The sequence below is a fragment of the Solanum tuberosum genome, unplaced genomic scaffold, assembly GCF_000226075.1.
Source record: "Solanum tuberosum cultivar DM 1-3 516 R44 unplaced genomic scaffold, SolTub_3.0 scf00089, whole genome shotgun sequence".
NCBI classification, from domain to species: domain Eukaryota; kingdom Viridiplantae; phylum Streptophyta; class Magnoliopsida; order Solanales; family Solanaceae; genus Solanum; species Solanum tuberosum.
In genome coordinates, this window is record NW_006239012.1 from 410,097 (window position 1) to 422,057 (window position 11,961).

Sequence of the window (11,961 nt, forward strand, 5' to 3'; positions counted from 1 at the left end):
TCAGAAAGGTTTTCTTGATTGTTCTCCTTCAAGTTAGGGTTTCAATTCTTCTGATCAAGTTCTTCTTCAAGATTCTTCAAGAACCTTGTTCTTTCAGGTATGTAAGACTATCATAGTATTGGACTAGTTCGTTCTCACGTCCTACATCTACTTTCAGATTAGTAAATGAGTAATCTAGGATTCTTTCCCTATATTTGAGTATTCTTGAGATAAGTTGATTTTGAGTTCTTGAGTTCATGTTTCTTTTAAAATTCCTATTCCTAATTATTGAGTTTCTATATTGTTATTGAGATTCTTGGGTTCAATTGTTCATGTCTATAATTCCGCATGAACCCTGTGAATTGAGTTATAAATTTTGAGAGCTTTTTAAAGCCAACACTTGAGTTTTAAACTAAGTTTTTTTTAAGGAAGTAAAGATGAGTTTTGAGAAATATTTGTATTCATGAGTTTCTATATGGTTATTGAGGTCCTCAAGTTGATTCGTTCATGTCCATAATTCCGCATGAACCCTACGAATTGAGTTATAAGTCTTGAGAGTCTTTGAAAGCCAATCATAGTGTTTCAAACTGAGTTTTGAGAAAAAAGTTTAAAGATTTTATTTCATAAAGTCTTAAGAGTTTCTAATGTTATTTTATTCATATATATATTCATATAAATATGTACCTATGTTAATTATTGGATTTGAAAGATAAGTTCATAAGTGCATTTTTTCAAGAAGGTAAACATGTTTCATGTTTTGAAAAATATTTCAGGTAATGTAAGAAGTCCATTCTTTGTAATGAGTGAATTTAGCACAAAGTTATATTAATTATTTTGGGAGTAGTATCGAGCACCGAGTTGGGTTAGAGTCTTTTATGATTCAGAAGTCTTATAGAACTACGTTGCCAGCGTAGGATAAGATAGCATTAATTCTTTATGTGACTCCTCACTGCCTCTAAGAAGGCCAATAAGATGGATCCACAGTCACGATATAATCCTATACCCCGACAAATTATAGGATGGCCCTGGCAATGTGAGGCAAAACGTTGTATCATTGCTAGGATCATGATAATGGTTATCGGTTAGAGAAACTCACCACAAGTAAAGTATATTATTTTCATGTTTCTTTCATTGTATATTTTATTGTAAAGCTTAATTGATTTTCAATTCATGTTCATGTATTATTCAGTTGAGTTGCTTTCAATCATTCACTTCAGTTATTTGTTTACTTAGCCATATTACATACTCGTACATTCCATTTACTGATGTCATTCAACCTGCATCCTTTTATGATGTAGATATAAGTGTTCATTATTATCAACAAGCGCTTCGTTGAGATCACTCTACACTCCAGTTAGCTTTGGTGAGCCTCCTTGTATTCCAGAGGACTTCATAGTTACTTTCAGTTAGTAGTTTTGAGGTGTCGTGGGTCTTGTCCCTACATCCTTCCTTAATAGTAGAGGCTTCATAGATAGACAGTTTTGGAGAGTCTTTCAGTTTTAGATATTTTATTTAAAACCTATGTTTCATACTCAATATATTCAGCAAAGTTCTGAGATTCCGTAAAATATTTTTATAAACATTTCATTCAATTTAATGCTTATGTATTCTTGAGTTAGTCTTCCGATTGTAGTCAGCCAGGATGAGGGTTCGCTTGGGGGTCAACAATGGTTTTTGAGTGCTGGCCATGTCCAAGGTGTAGGTTCGGGTCATGACAAACTTGGTATTAGAGCACAAAGTTCAAGTGTCCTAGGGTGTCTATGAAGTCGTGTCAATAGAATATTGTTTATGGTTGTGAGGGCCCCATTTCTATAAATGAGGGACTACATACATTAAAGAAAAGTTTCCCTTCTTTCATACTCTAAATCATGCAATAGAGCTGTGTCATAAAGAGCTTATTCAAACTCGTGCATTTCTCAAATTCATTTGACTACCCCTTATAGTAAAGGTAGTTGAAAAGCAAAGCCAGTTACATATCGATGAGTTACTCTCAGCAAAAGTCTTGAGGAAGTCATGAGAATGTAGATGGGCTTGAGAGAAGCCCGTGAGTGATTTAAGTGTTGATTTTCGAAAGAATGCACAATTATTCATATGAATCATGCGTTCTAGCTAAAAGCGAGATGTATTCCCAAACTCTTTTCTCTAAACCTTGTTTCAATTGAGACTCATATGAGGAAGTGTGTTTTAGAGCTTGGGTAGTAATGCACCCGAAAAGATAGTATGAGTTATGACATTATAAGCAATTGTAGTAAAAGTGTCTAAAGTTATAAGAATGCATGTATAGCTTCAGTAATCTAAGAAAGAGGGATAGTGATGAGGCAAATTATGTTATTGTAGTCACACACCCACTAAATTATTAATGAGGAGTTTTCCTTTATGGGTAGACTAAGAAGTGATGAGTTTGTGAAGATTTCATGAAAGGAAATAGAGTAAGAGTTACGAGTTAGAATGAGTTAGAGTATACTTTAACTAGAAAGGAGTTTATGATGATGTGGCATTGTGTTAGTAATGACCAAGTGTAGGTTTTGAATAGAAGAGCACATTATTCATGAGGTGATATATCTAAGCCAGACTTATGATTTTTGGGTGATAGATCTAAGCCGGACTTATGATATTTTGGAAATCTCATGATATTCAGTGGGCTATAGAACTAGTAAGCCAATGATGTGTAGTGAGTGGGTAAATAGTACTTAAGCTGTGAAAGGAAGTGTGCCAGTAATTCATAAGTATGTAGACTGAGACATAAAGATTGACTATTTATTATGAGGTCTTAGTGAGCGAGTGTTTCTTAATTTTATCTAGTAGTTGTAGGTTAGTATAGTAAGAGAGCAATCATATTGATATTCATGTTTAGTAATAAACATTAAGTTTAAATTTGGGATGAGCTTTGTGATCAAAAGAATGGCAATATGAGGGAAATGATGTTAGTCTTGAGATCTGATCTGGTAGACTTGACATAGAGTAGGTGAGGAATTGAGATATTAGCTACAATAAATGTGAGTGGTACAAGTGAAAGATCCTAACTTTTAGATAAGGGCGGTGAAGTGTGGCTAAGCCATAAAAGTAACAAGAGCATTAAGAGGTGTACCCGAGATAGTATGTAATCAGACGAGGTTCCAATTAAGTTTCTTGTTCTCAAGTATGCCTAGAGAGTATAATTGAGCTTTCAATGTGGAATAGGCTGAAGTTAGAATTATTTTTCCCTTAAAGAGTTAGATGAAATGGCACAAGCCAATGAGAAGAGGTTAATAGAAACATCTTAGAAAGAGGTCTTAGAAAGAGTCTTAGTACCTGCTTATGGAAAGTTTAGTAGCCATGAGATAAGCCTTTCTCGAGTATTAGAGTAAATAGAATGTAGACTAGTTTGGAGATGATGGAATAGATCCATAACTTTAAAATGTTAGTTTCAAAACTAAAGGGGAGATGATCAGATGAGAAATAAAGTCAATTGTTGAGAATGAGATAATTATGTCTTCAGAAAGAGTTAAGGAGGTACATCAATCCATTCATAATCTTGTGTATTCCTTAGGTCCAGTTATTACAACAACTTGTTGATACTCTTAATATCAGAATTTTGTCTATGACCTATGCTCATACACTTCAGAAAGATTCACATCTATGCTCAGTAGTCAGAATGAGGGATAAAGACTTTAGCCCATTAATCTTAAGCTTAATCCATAAAGTTATGGATATCAGCGTCATGATATGAACCTATTCATATAAGAACTCTTGTCTCACATTATGTTTAGTCTCACAAATTCATGATTTACTCTCAATGGCTAGCAACATAATGTTATGTCATGCATATTCTTTTATCAGTATCTCGAATGAATCGTGCTTATGATCTTTCGCATTAAAGTCCTTTTAGTAATCTTTTTTAGTTTTGGAGAGGGGTGTTGTTGATAGTATTTGTGTGATGATGGAGGAGAGGATTTCTATTTATTGTTGCGATAGTGATAGTGTGTTTATTTCATCCAAGGTTATAAATGTGGAGGAAAAAGGAGATAAGGTTTTACAATGAGTACTAAGTCAGATTCCTAGTGGTAATGCATGAAAGTTAAGTTGGTAGAGATGATGAGCGGATGAGAAATTCTTAGAAAGTGGGTTACTAGGAGTCTATGGAGTGGTTAAGGTTATAATCTTGAATGTGGTATTGTTAACATGTGGACAATGTGTGATACATTAGGTGTTTTGTGATATGAGCTCAAGGTTAGCTGAATGTAGCGATAAGGAGTAGTGTTCTCTGGATGAGATTTCCTACAGAGGTATAGAACCCGAATCTTGTGATTTAGATTAGAATAATCACCCTATGTTAAGTACTTTGTAATTACGAGTTAGACTTGAATAAAGTAAGAGTAACCCAATTTCCATTCTCAGACCAGCCGTCATTCGAGGATGAATGATCCCAAGGGGGAGTTATTGTAACACACCGAAAATTTCTAAGTTAAGACTTGAACCATTCTTCATTAACTTGTAAGGTCATATCGGGGCAATTCTTAAATTGCCCATATGTGTAAAGGTAAATTCTTTAATGTGGGAATGATTTTGATATGAATTAAGGTCACTAGAATCCCCTAGCACAAAGTAGAGTTGAAAGTTTCCTTATTGATTAAGTTTTGATGTAAGATTCTACTTGGTTCAACTTCGAACAACCATATCTCTTAAAATATAAGTAGTTACGTGGATCTTAACCTATCAAATTAAAGGTATTTGAATCTTCTTTCCAACGCCACCAATTTCGCATCAATCCAATTTTTTGAGTAAAAAGTTATGATCCTTTTAGTAACCTGATATAGTGCTGTTACGAATTAGCCGACGGAAAAATATTAAAAAGGGTCATTTTTGTCTTTTTACCTCCAACAAAACCCTAAATGAATTTCTTGACTATAAGGCTAACAAATAATAATTATATTTTTATCTGTTAATCCATCATTCTCTTCTCTCTCAAATCCGTAGGCAAAACATAAAGGAAAAATTAAAGTGGAAGACTCCATTCAAGATTCTTTTAATTTTTTTCAAGACTCTTCTTTAAGGTAAGTCTTTCTCGAAGAATTCTATTCTTTCCAACTCAAATTCCTCCATACAATTATGAATCACTAATTAAAATCATAATTCTAGGCCATAGAGATTTCAAGAAAGTAATTCAAGAATCTCAAGAAAGGTTTTATTGATTATTCTCCTTCAAGCTAGGATTTCAAGTCTTCTAATCAAGTTCTTCTTCAAGATTCTTCAATATTCTTCAAGAACCTTGTTCTTCCAGGTATGTAAGGCTATCATAGTGTTGGACTAGTTCGTCCTCACGCCCTACATATACTTTCAGATCAATTTAAGAGTAATCTAGGATTCGTTTCCTAGATTTGAGTATTCTTGAGATAAGTTGATTCTGAGTTCTTGAGTTCATATTTTTTTAAAAAATTTTATTCCTAATTATTGAGTTTCTATACTGTTATTGATATTCTTGAGTTGAATTGTTCATGTCTATAATTACGCATGAACCCTATGAATTGAGTTATAAATTTTGAGAAGTTTTTTAAAGCCAACACTTGAGTTTTAAACTGAATTTTTTAGGAAGTAAAGATTAGTTTTGAGAAAGAGTTGTATTCATGAGTTTCTATATGGTTAGTGAGTTCCTCAAGTTGAGCCATTCATGTCCATAATTCTACATGAACCCTACGAATTGAGTTATAAGTCTTGAGTGTCTTTGAAAGCCAATCATTGTGTTTCAAACTGAGTTTTGAGAAAAAGTTTAAAGGTTCTATTTCATAAAGACTTCATAGTTTCTAATATTATTTTATTCATATATATATATATATATATATATATTCATATACATATTTACCTATGTTAATTATTGGACTTGAAAGATAAGTTCATAAGTGCATGTTTTCAAGAAGGTAAACACGTCTCATGTCTTGCAAAAGTATTTCAAGTAATGTAAGAAGTCCATTCTTTGTAATGGCGAATTGAGCACAAAGTTATGTTTATTATTTTTGGGAGTAGTATCGAGCACCGAGTTGGGTTAGAGTCTTTTATGATTCAGAAGTCCCATAGAACTAAGTAGCCAGCGAAGATAGGATATCATTGATTCTTCATGCGACTCGTCACTTCCTCAGAGAAGGCCAATTAGATGGATCCATAGTCACGATATCATCCTATACCCCGATAAAGTATAGGATGATCCTGCTAACGTAAGGTGAAATATTGTATCATTGCTAGGCTCATGGTAATGGTTGTCGGTAGAGACACTCCCCACAAGTAAAGTATATTATTTTCATGTTGATTTCATTGTATATTTTATTATAAAGCTTAAATGGTTTTTACTTCATGTTCATGTATTGATTCAGTTGAGTTGTTTTTAGTCATTCAGTTCAGTTATTTGTTTACTCAGCCATATTACATACTCGTACATTCCATATACTGATGTCATTCGACCTGCATCCTTTTATGATGCATATATAGGTGTTCATGATTATCAACATGCTCTTCGTTGAGATCACTCTATACTCCAGTTAGCTTTGGTGAGCCTCCTTATATTCTAGAGGACTTCACAATTACTTTCCAGTTAGCAGTTTTGAGGTGTCGTGGGTCTTGTCCTGACATCCTTCCTTAATAGTAAAGGCTTCATAAGTATACGATTTAGGAGAGTCTTTCAGTTTTGGATATTTATTTAAAACTTATGTTTCATACTCAGTATATTCAACAAAGTTTTGAGATTCAGTAAACTATTTTTTAAACCTTTCTTTCAATTTGATGCTTATGTATGCTTGAGTTAGTCTTCTGTTTGTAGTCAGCTAGGATGAGGGTTCATTTGGGGGCCAACATTGATTCTCGAGTGTCGGCCACGTCCAGGATGTAGGCTCGGGTCGTGACAATGCCGCCAACGTTATTTTTCCGCCGACGTAGTTGTGCAAATGACTATTATGAGGAAGATGTTGTTTTGATTGTTTTATATGGGGTGTGTCCGTAATTGAAGGGATAGCTTGAGCTTTCCCCAGATACTTAAAAAGCTGAGAGTCCAGAAACTTACCGGTAGCAGCATGAATAATATTGACATTAAAGCTCTCTCCTTCTGTAGATTTGGAGGAAGGGAAATTACTTACCATTGTTGTTTTTATTGTTCTAGTGGTTTTTTTACCTCGCTTGAATGTACCTATTTGCCACACATTATCAGACATTTTTTCTGTAGTGGTTGTTGTACTTGGGTTGTTGTCCTCTTTATGCTTCTGTGAATTTTGATTGGAATGGTCAAAGTAAGGACATAGTTGTATTGTGTGTCCCAACCTTCTGCAACTGGTACATAGAACATCATATCTCCATAGAGGATTTCTTGTTTGAGATGACCTATGAATATATGTTTTTTGATGGGATTCCCAGTGGGAATTTGATATAGATGCGTGCATACCGACCTTCTGGAGTCGAGGAGGTGCAAACATCAATTTTGACTAATCTCCCTAGCTTATTCCCAATCTTCGCAAGGATCTTGTGGTCATAGTACTGATGAAAATAATGTTGAGTTACAAGCTCCTTATATAGGAGAGAATTGTAAGTCCTAAGTTAACTATACTTAGAGTCTTACTGCAATACCTATTACTATAATAATAATAATAATAATAATAATAATGCAATTATGAATAATCTAATCCTAGTCGTACTATAATCCTAGTCGTAATCTAATCCTAATTATAATATAATCCTAATTGATATAAGTTGTCTATTCCTAGTGTGACTCTAAGTTTAAAACAGTGTTGTAAACACGTTAGTCAGCTTCGTTGAACATGTTCCAATCATCAGCTTCATTCTTCTTCAACACGTCGGTCAGCTTCGTTGGACATGTTCCTTTGACATGTTCCAATCGTCAACATCCTTCTTCTTCAACATGTTGGACCAGAGGAGGACGCACAGGCTGAGACTACATGTCTTCCTCCCTTAGAACCAGTGATAGCTCAGTAGATCATGACTTTTCTGAGTGGGTTGGTCGGCTCTGGAGTCCTTCCCACAGTGCAAGCTGCTCAACCTCCACTCAACCACCCTATTGCTGCAATTGTTCCCAATGTGGATAGAGCATTAGACACTGATACCTTTTTCCGTCCCCTATTGGGTCCCAAAGTCATCATCTCAAATATTTATCTTTAGAACTTGAAGAAGAAGAAATAGTTGGAGCTAGGATCAAGGTCAACTCTCCATTCCTCAAGCATTTGTGGGCTTTGTAATCAAGGTATGATGGCTTTTCATCCATGGATTCCTTCCATCCATGGAGTCCCAAAGTTTTCCCCAATTAAGAAGATGAAATCCCCAATTTAAGTTAGGGTTTCTTCCAATGTTGTGGGTATTGATGAATGTTGATCCAACTGAGTGGATTATGATTGTTTATGACTGAATTAATAGGAATACATGTTTTTAGGATGAATTTACATGTACCCATTCCTAACCCATGTCTAGAAGGATGAAATTGATGTAAATGGGTTTTATACCATGAAAGGAGAATTTGTGGGTATAGATTTATTCAATCTAGGATTGATAAGATACATTAGAATTGAAGCTTGTATGTTTAATCATGATTAGTTTGCTTTGAGATTAAAGCTCATGAGATGATTATGATATTTAATTGCTTGAGATTGAGCTTATAGAATAACTATGAGATATAGGGCTTTGAGAGTAAAGCTTATGTTGTCAATTGTTGACTATTGATGTAATTGTTGAGGAAGAGATATGTCACGCCCCAAACTCGAGGGGCGCAACTAGCTCCTAATGCCAAAACTCAAGCCCGAACCGACCCTGCTGAACCATTTGCTACTAGCGCATGGCAGTCACACGAAATCAAGAAACAAACAAGTATATCTCGGCTTAAAACTAAGCCCTCGGCCGGCAAGGCCCTGTCAACTGATCTATAAAAGAAACAGCTACTCCCAGGAGATCATATAAATAAATAGCCAACTAGCATATAAGTCCTGATTGGGCCGTCGAGGCCACCATGCTATCTATACCAAAACTAAAAGCAGGTGTATATCAATACAATACATCAAATAGATCACAAGCTTCAACAAACCAACAACATAGGCAAGTATGGCCATAATGTAGCTATACACCGCACACACTAGTCTGCAAGCCTCAAAGAGTAGTAAAGATTAGCGGGACAGGGGCCCAGCCTACCCATAAATATATATACAACAAAAGGTAACAAACCTCCCAACTCTGGCAGCTCCGGAGGAAAGGGGATAGCCAACCGGATAAAAGTCAATTCTACTGCTGAGGAGGTCTACTCGGTCGTCTGTTAGGACCTACATGCATGAATGCAGCTCTCCCATGGCAATGGGGCGTCAGTACAAAATAATGTACATTGTATGAAAAGCAATAGATTATGAGGAGGTATCCCGATATACTGGAATAATCTGATAAATAAATCAAGGATAAGATAAGTGTACTGACCTGCTCCTAAATCTAAAATTATCAAAAATAATAAAACAACAACCTAACCAATCCCCCATAAGCTCGGCAGGAACAAGCAACACACAAGACCACCTACTCAGGCCCCCATAAGCATAGAAGGTGCTAATCAGCCTATATACCTCTATCGGTAGTCACCTAACCCCATAGGCAGTCACATAGCCATCTTAGGCATTAATATAGCCTTGTAGGCAGCCCATAGCTCTCTTAGGCATCAACATAGCTTATAGACAACTCATACCCCTCTTAGGCAACAATATAGCCATGTAGGAAGCCCATAGCCTTCTTAGGAACAAGCAACACACAAGACCACCTACTCAGGCCCCCATAAGCATAGAAGGTGCTAATCAGCCTATATACCTCTATCGGTAGTCACCTAACCCCATAGGCAGTCACATAGCCATCTTAGGCATTAATATAGCCTTGTAGGCAGCCCATAGCTCTCTTAGGCATCAACATAGCTTATAAACAACTCATAGCCCTCTTAGGCAACAACATGGCCCTGTAGGAAGCACATAGCCTTCTTAGGCGTCAATATAGCCTTGTAGGAAACTCATAGCCCTTCTAGGCATTAATATAGCCCCGTAGGCAACTCATAGACCTTTTAGGCATCCATATAGTCCTGTAGGCAGAAATAGCCCTTCTAGGCATAGATCACATTCCTGCAGCTAACCACAATAGCCCCAATGGCAACAATAACAATCCAATCACTAAAAGCAAACAGTTTAGTTATAAGCAACCTATACAAATAGACTCTAAGTCGTGTCCAATATAGGGACGCTACTAACTGAATAAGAATCTCGACAAGAGAGGATTATATCAACTCGAGCAGCCAACAATCAAACAATAATGACTACAAGTGTAACAAGGATAACAACCCAATTACATTGCTCCTAAGCTTTAAGGAAACATGCCATAAGTAGGGAATAACCTTAACATACCTTTCCAATGAACGCTCGAAAGACCGTAGTTCCTTCACGAAAGTTGTTTCTTATCTCCTAAGATTTGCAAACACTATATATACACAACTGGTACACACCTATAAATAGTTCATAATTAATCTTAAATTGGCAGATTTTCCATATTGCCCCAACTGGTCGAAACGTCCGTAGAAATTCATAAAAACAACCATAAAAGGGTTCTGAGATGATTACCTTAGTTAACCAAGTGTAAACCTTGAAGAAACACCAATAACTACAAATTTATATCTTCAAAACCAGCTCCAAACGCAGCTAATAGAAGGGAAAAATAGATTGCCACGTGTAGGGATTACGTTTCTAGGCACGGGGGCAATGTTTAATGGTAGAAATCATCAAAAACTAATCTTCATCATGCTAGAACTCCATAGGAACCCTCTCTTAGGCTTTTTCTCTGGTTTGGAACTGAAATGAAATGTTTTCATGGGTTAAAACGTTAAATAAGCCCACATACCATAATTTTGACCCGACCCGGATTCTTCCCCGGCAGTCCCTAGTAAAACCCTCATAACTTTTTACTCTGATGTCGGTTTGATACGGGGTTTTGTGAGTTTCAAACTAGACTCGTAGGCCTTCGATTTAATGGATTATAGGCCTTCTAACTCTTTATATATTGGGAGAAAACATCCAAGACATTTGACCCAAATTTTAGAGAAATCTTTAAAAAGGAACTTACGATAACTTTCGCCAACTTTTATTTTTCCACTTACATAACTTCAAAACATGAGATACAACCCTTGAACACTTAAAATATGACATATCACATCATTTTTAATTTATTACAAACCCTCCTTATCTTTCCACGAAGATACGAGTTAATTTAGACGTTTTGAAAAGTCGGGGTGTTACTCCTGTCCCCCTTAGAAACATTCGTCCTCGAATGAAAAAAAAAATCTGAGTCACGCGGTTAGTCCTTAGGAGTTTCCAAAATTTAGGCAGAGTATCCTTTGGCATTGTCACTATCCAGGAACCTAAAATGCAAAAAGTCTAACCTAGGCGTCTCGCATGATGACATAAATTGCTAAGCACTATAGCTCCACAATAACAGTGCGAGCAAATTTACAATGACAACAACAATAATAATAAGCAACAATATAAAAAAAATCAGATAGGTATCTTACCTCACTGCACCAATATAAACTGATATGCCATCATCCTGGGGTATGAATCAAGTGAGGATATTTGGAACTCATGGCATCCTCAGCTTCCCAGGTCACCTCTTCTCTATTCTTGTTTCTCCACAATACTTTAATCGAAGTCATTTCTTTAGTCCTCAATTTACGGACCTGTCGATCTAATATGACAACTAGAGTTTCCTCGTAGGACAACTCCTCTGTGATCTGAACATCCTCAACTGGGACGACCCGAGAAGGGCCTCCTATGCTCTTCCGTAGCATAGATACATGGAAAACTGGATGAACAGATTCTATCCCCGAAGGCAATTCTAACTCATAAGCCACTCGTCCTACCCTCCGAAGGATCCGGTATGGCCCAATGAATCTTGGACTAAGCTTGACTTTTTTGCCAAATCTCATAACCCCCTTCATAGGCGAGACTTTTA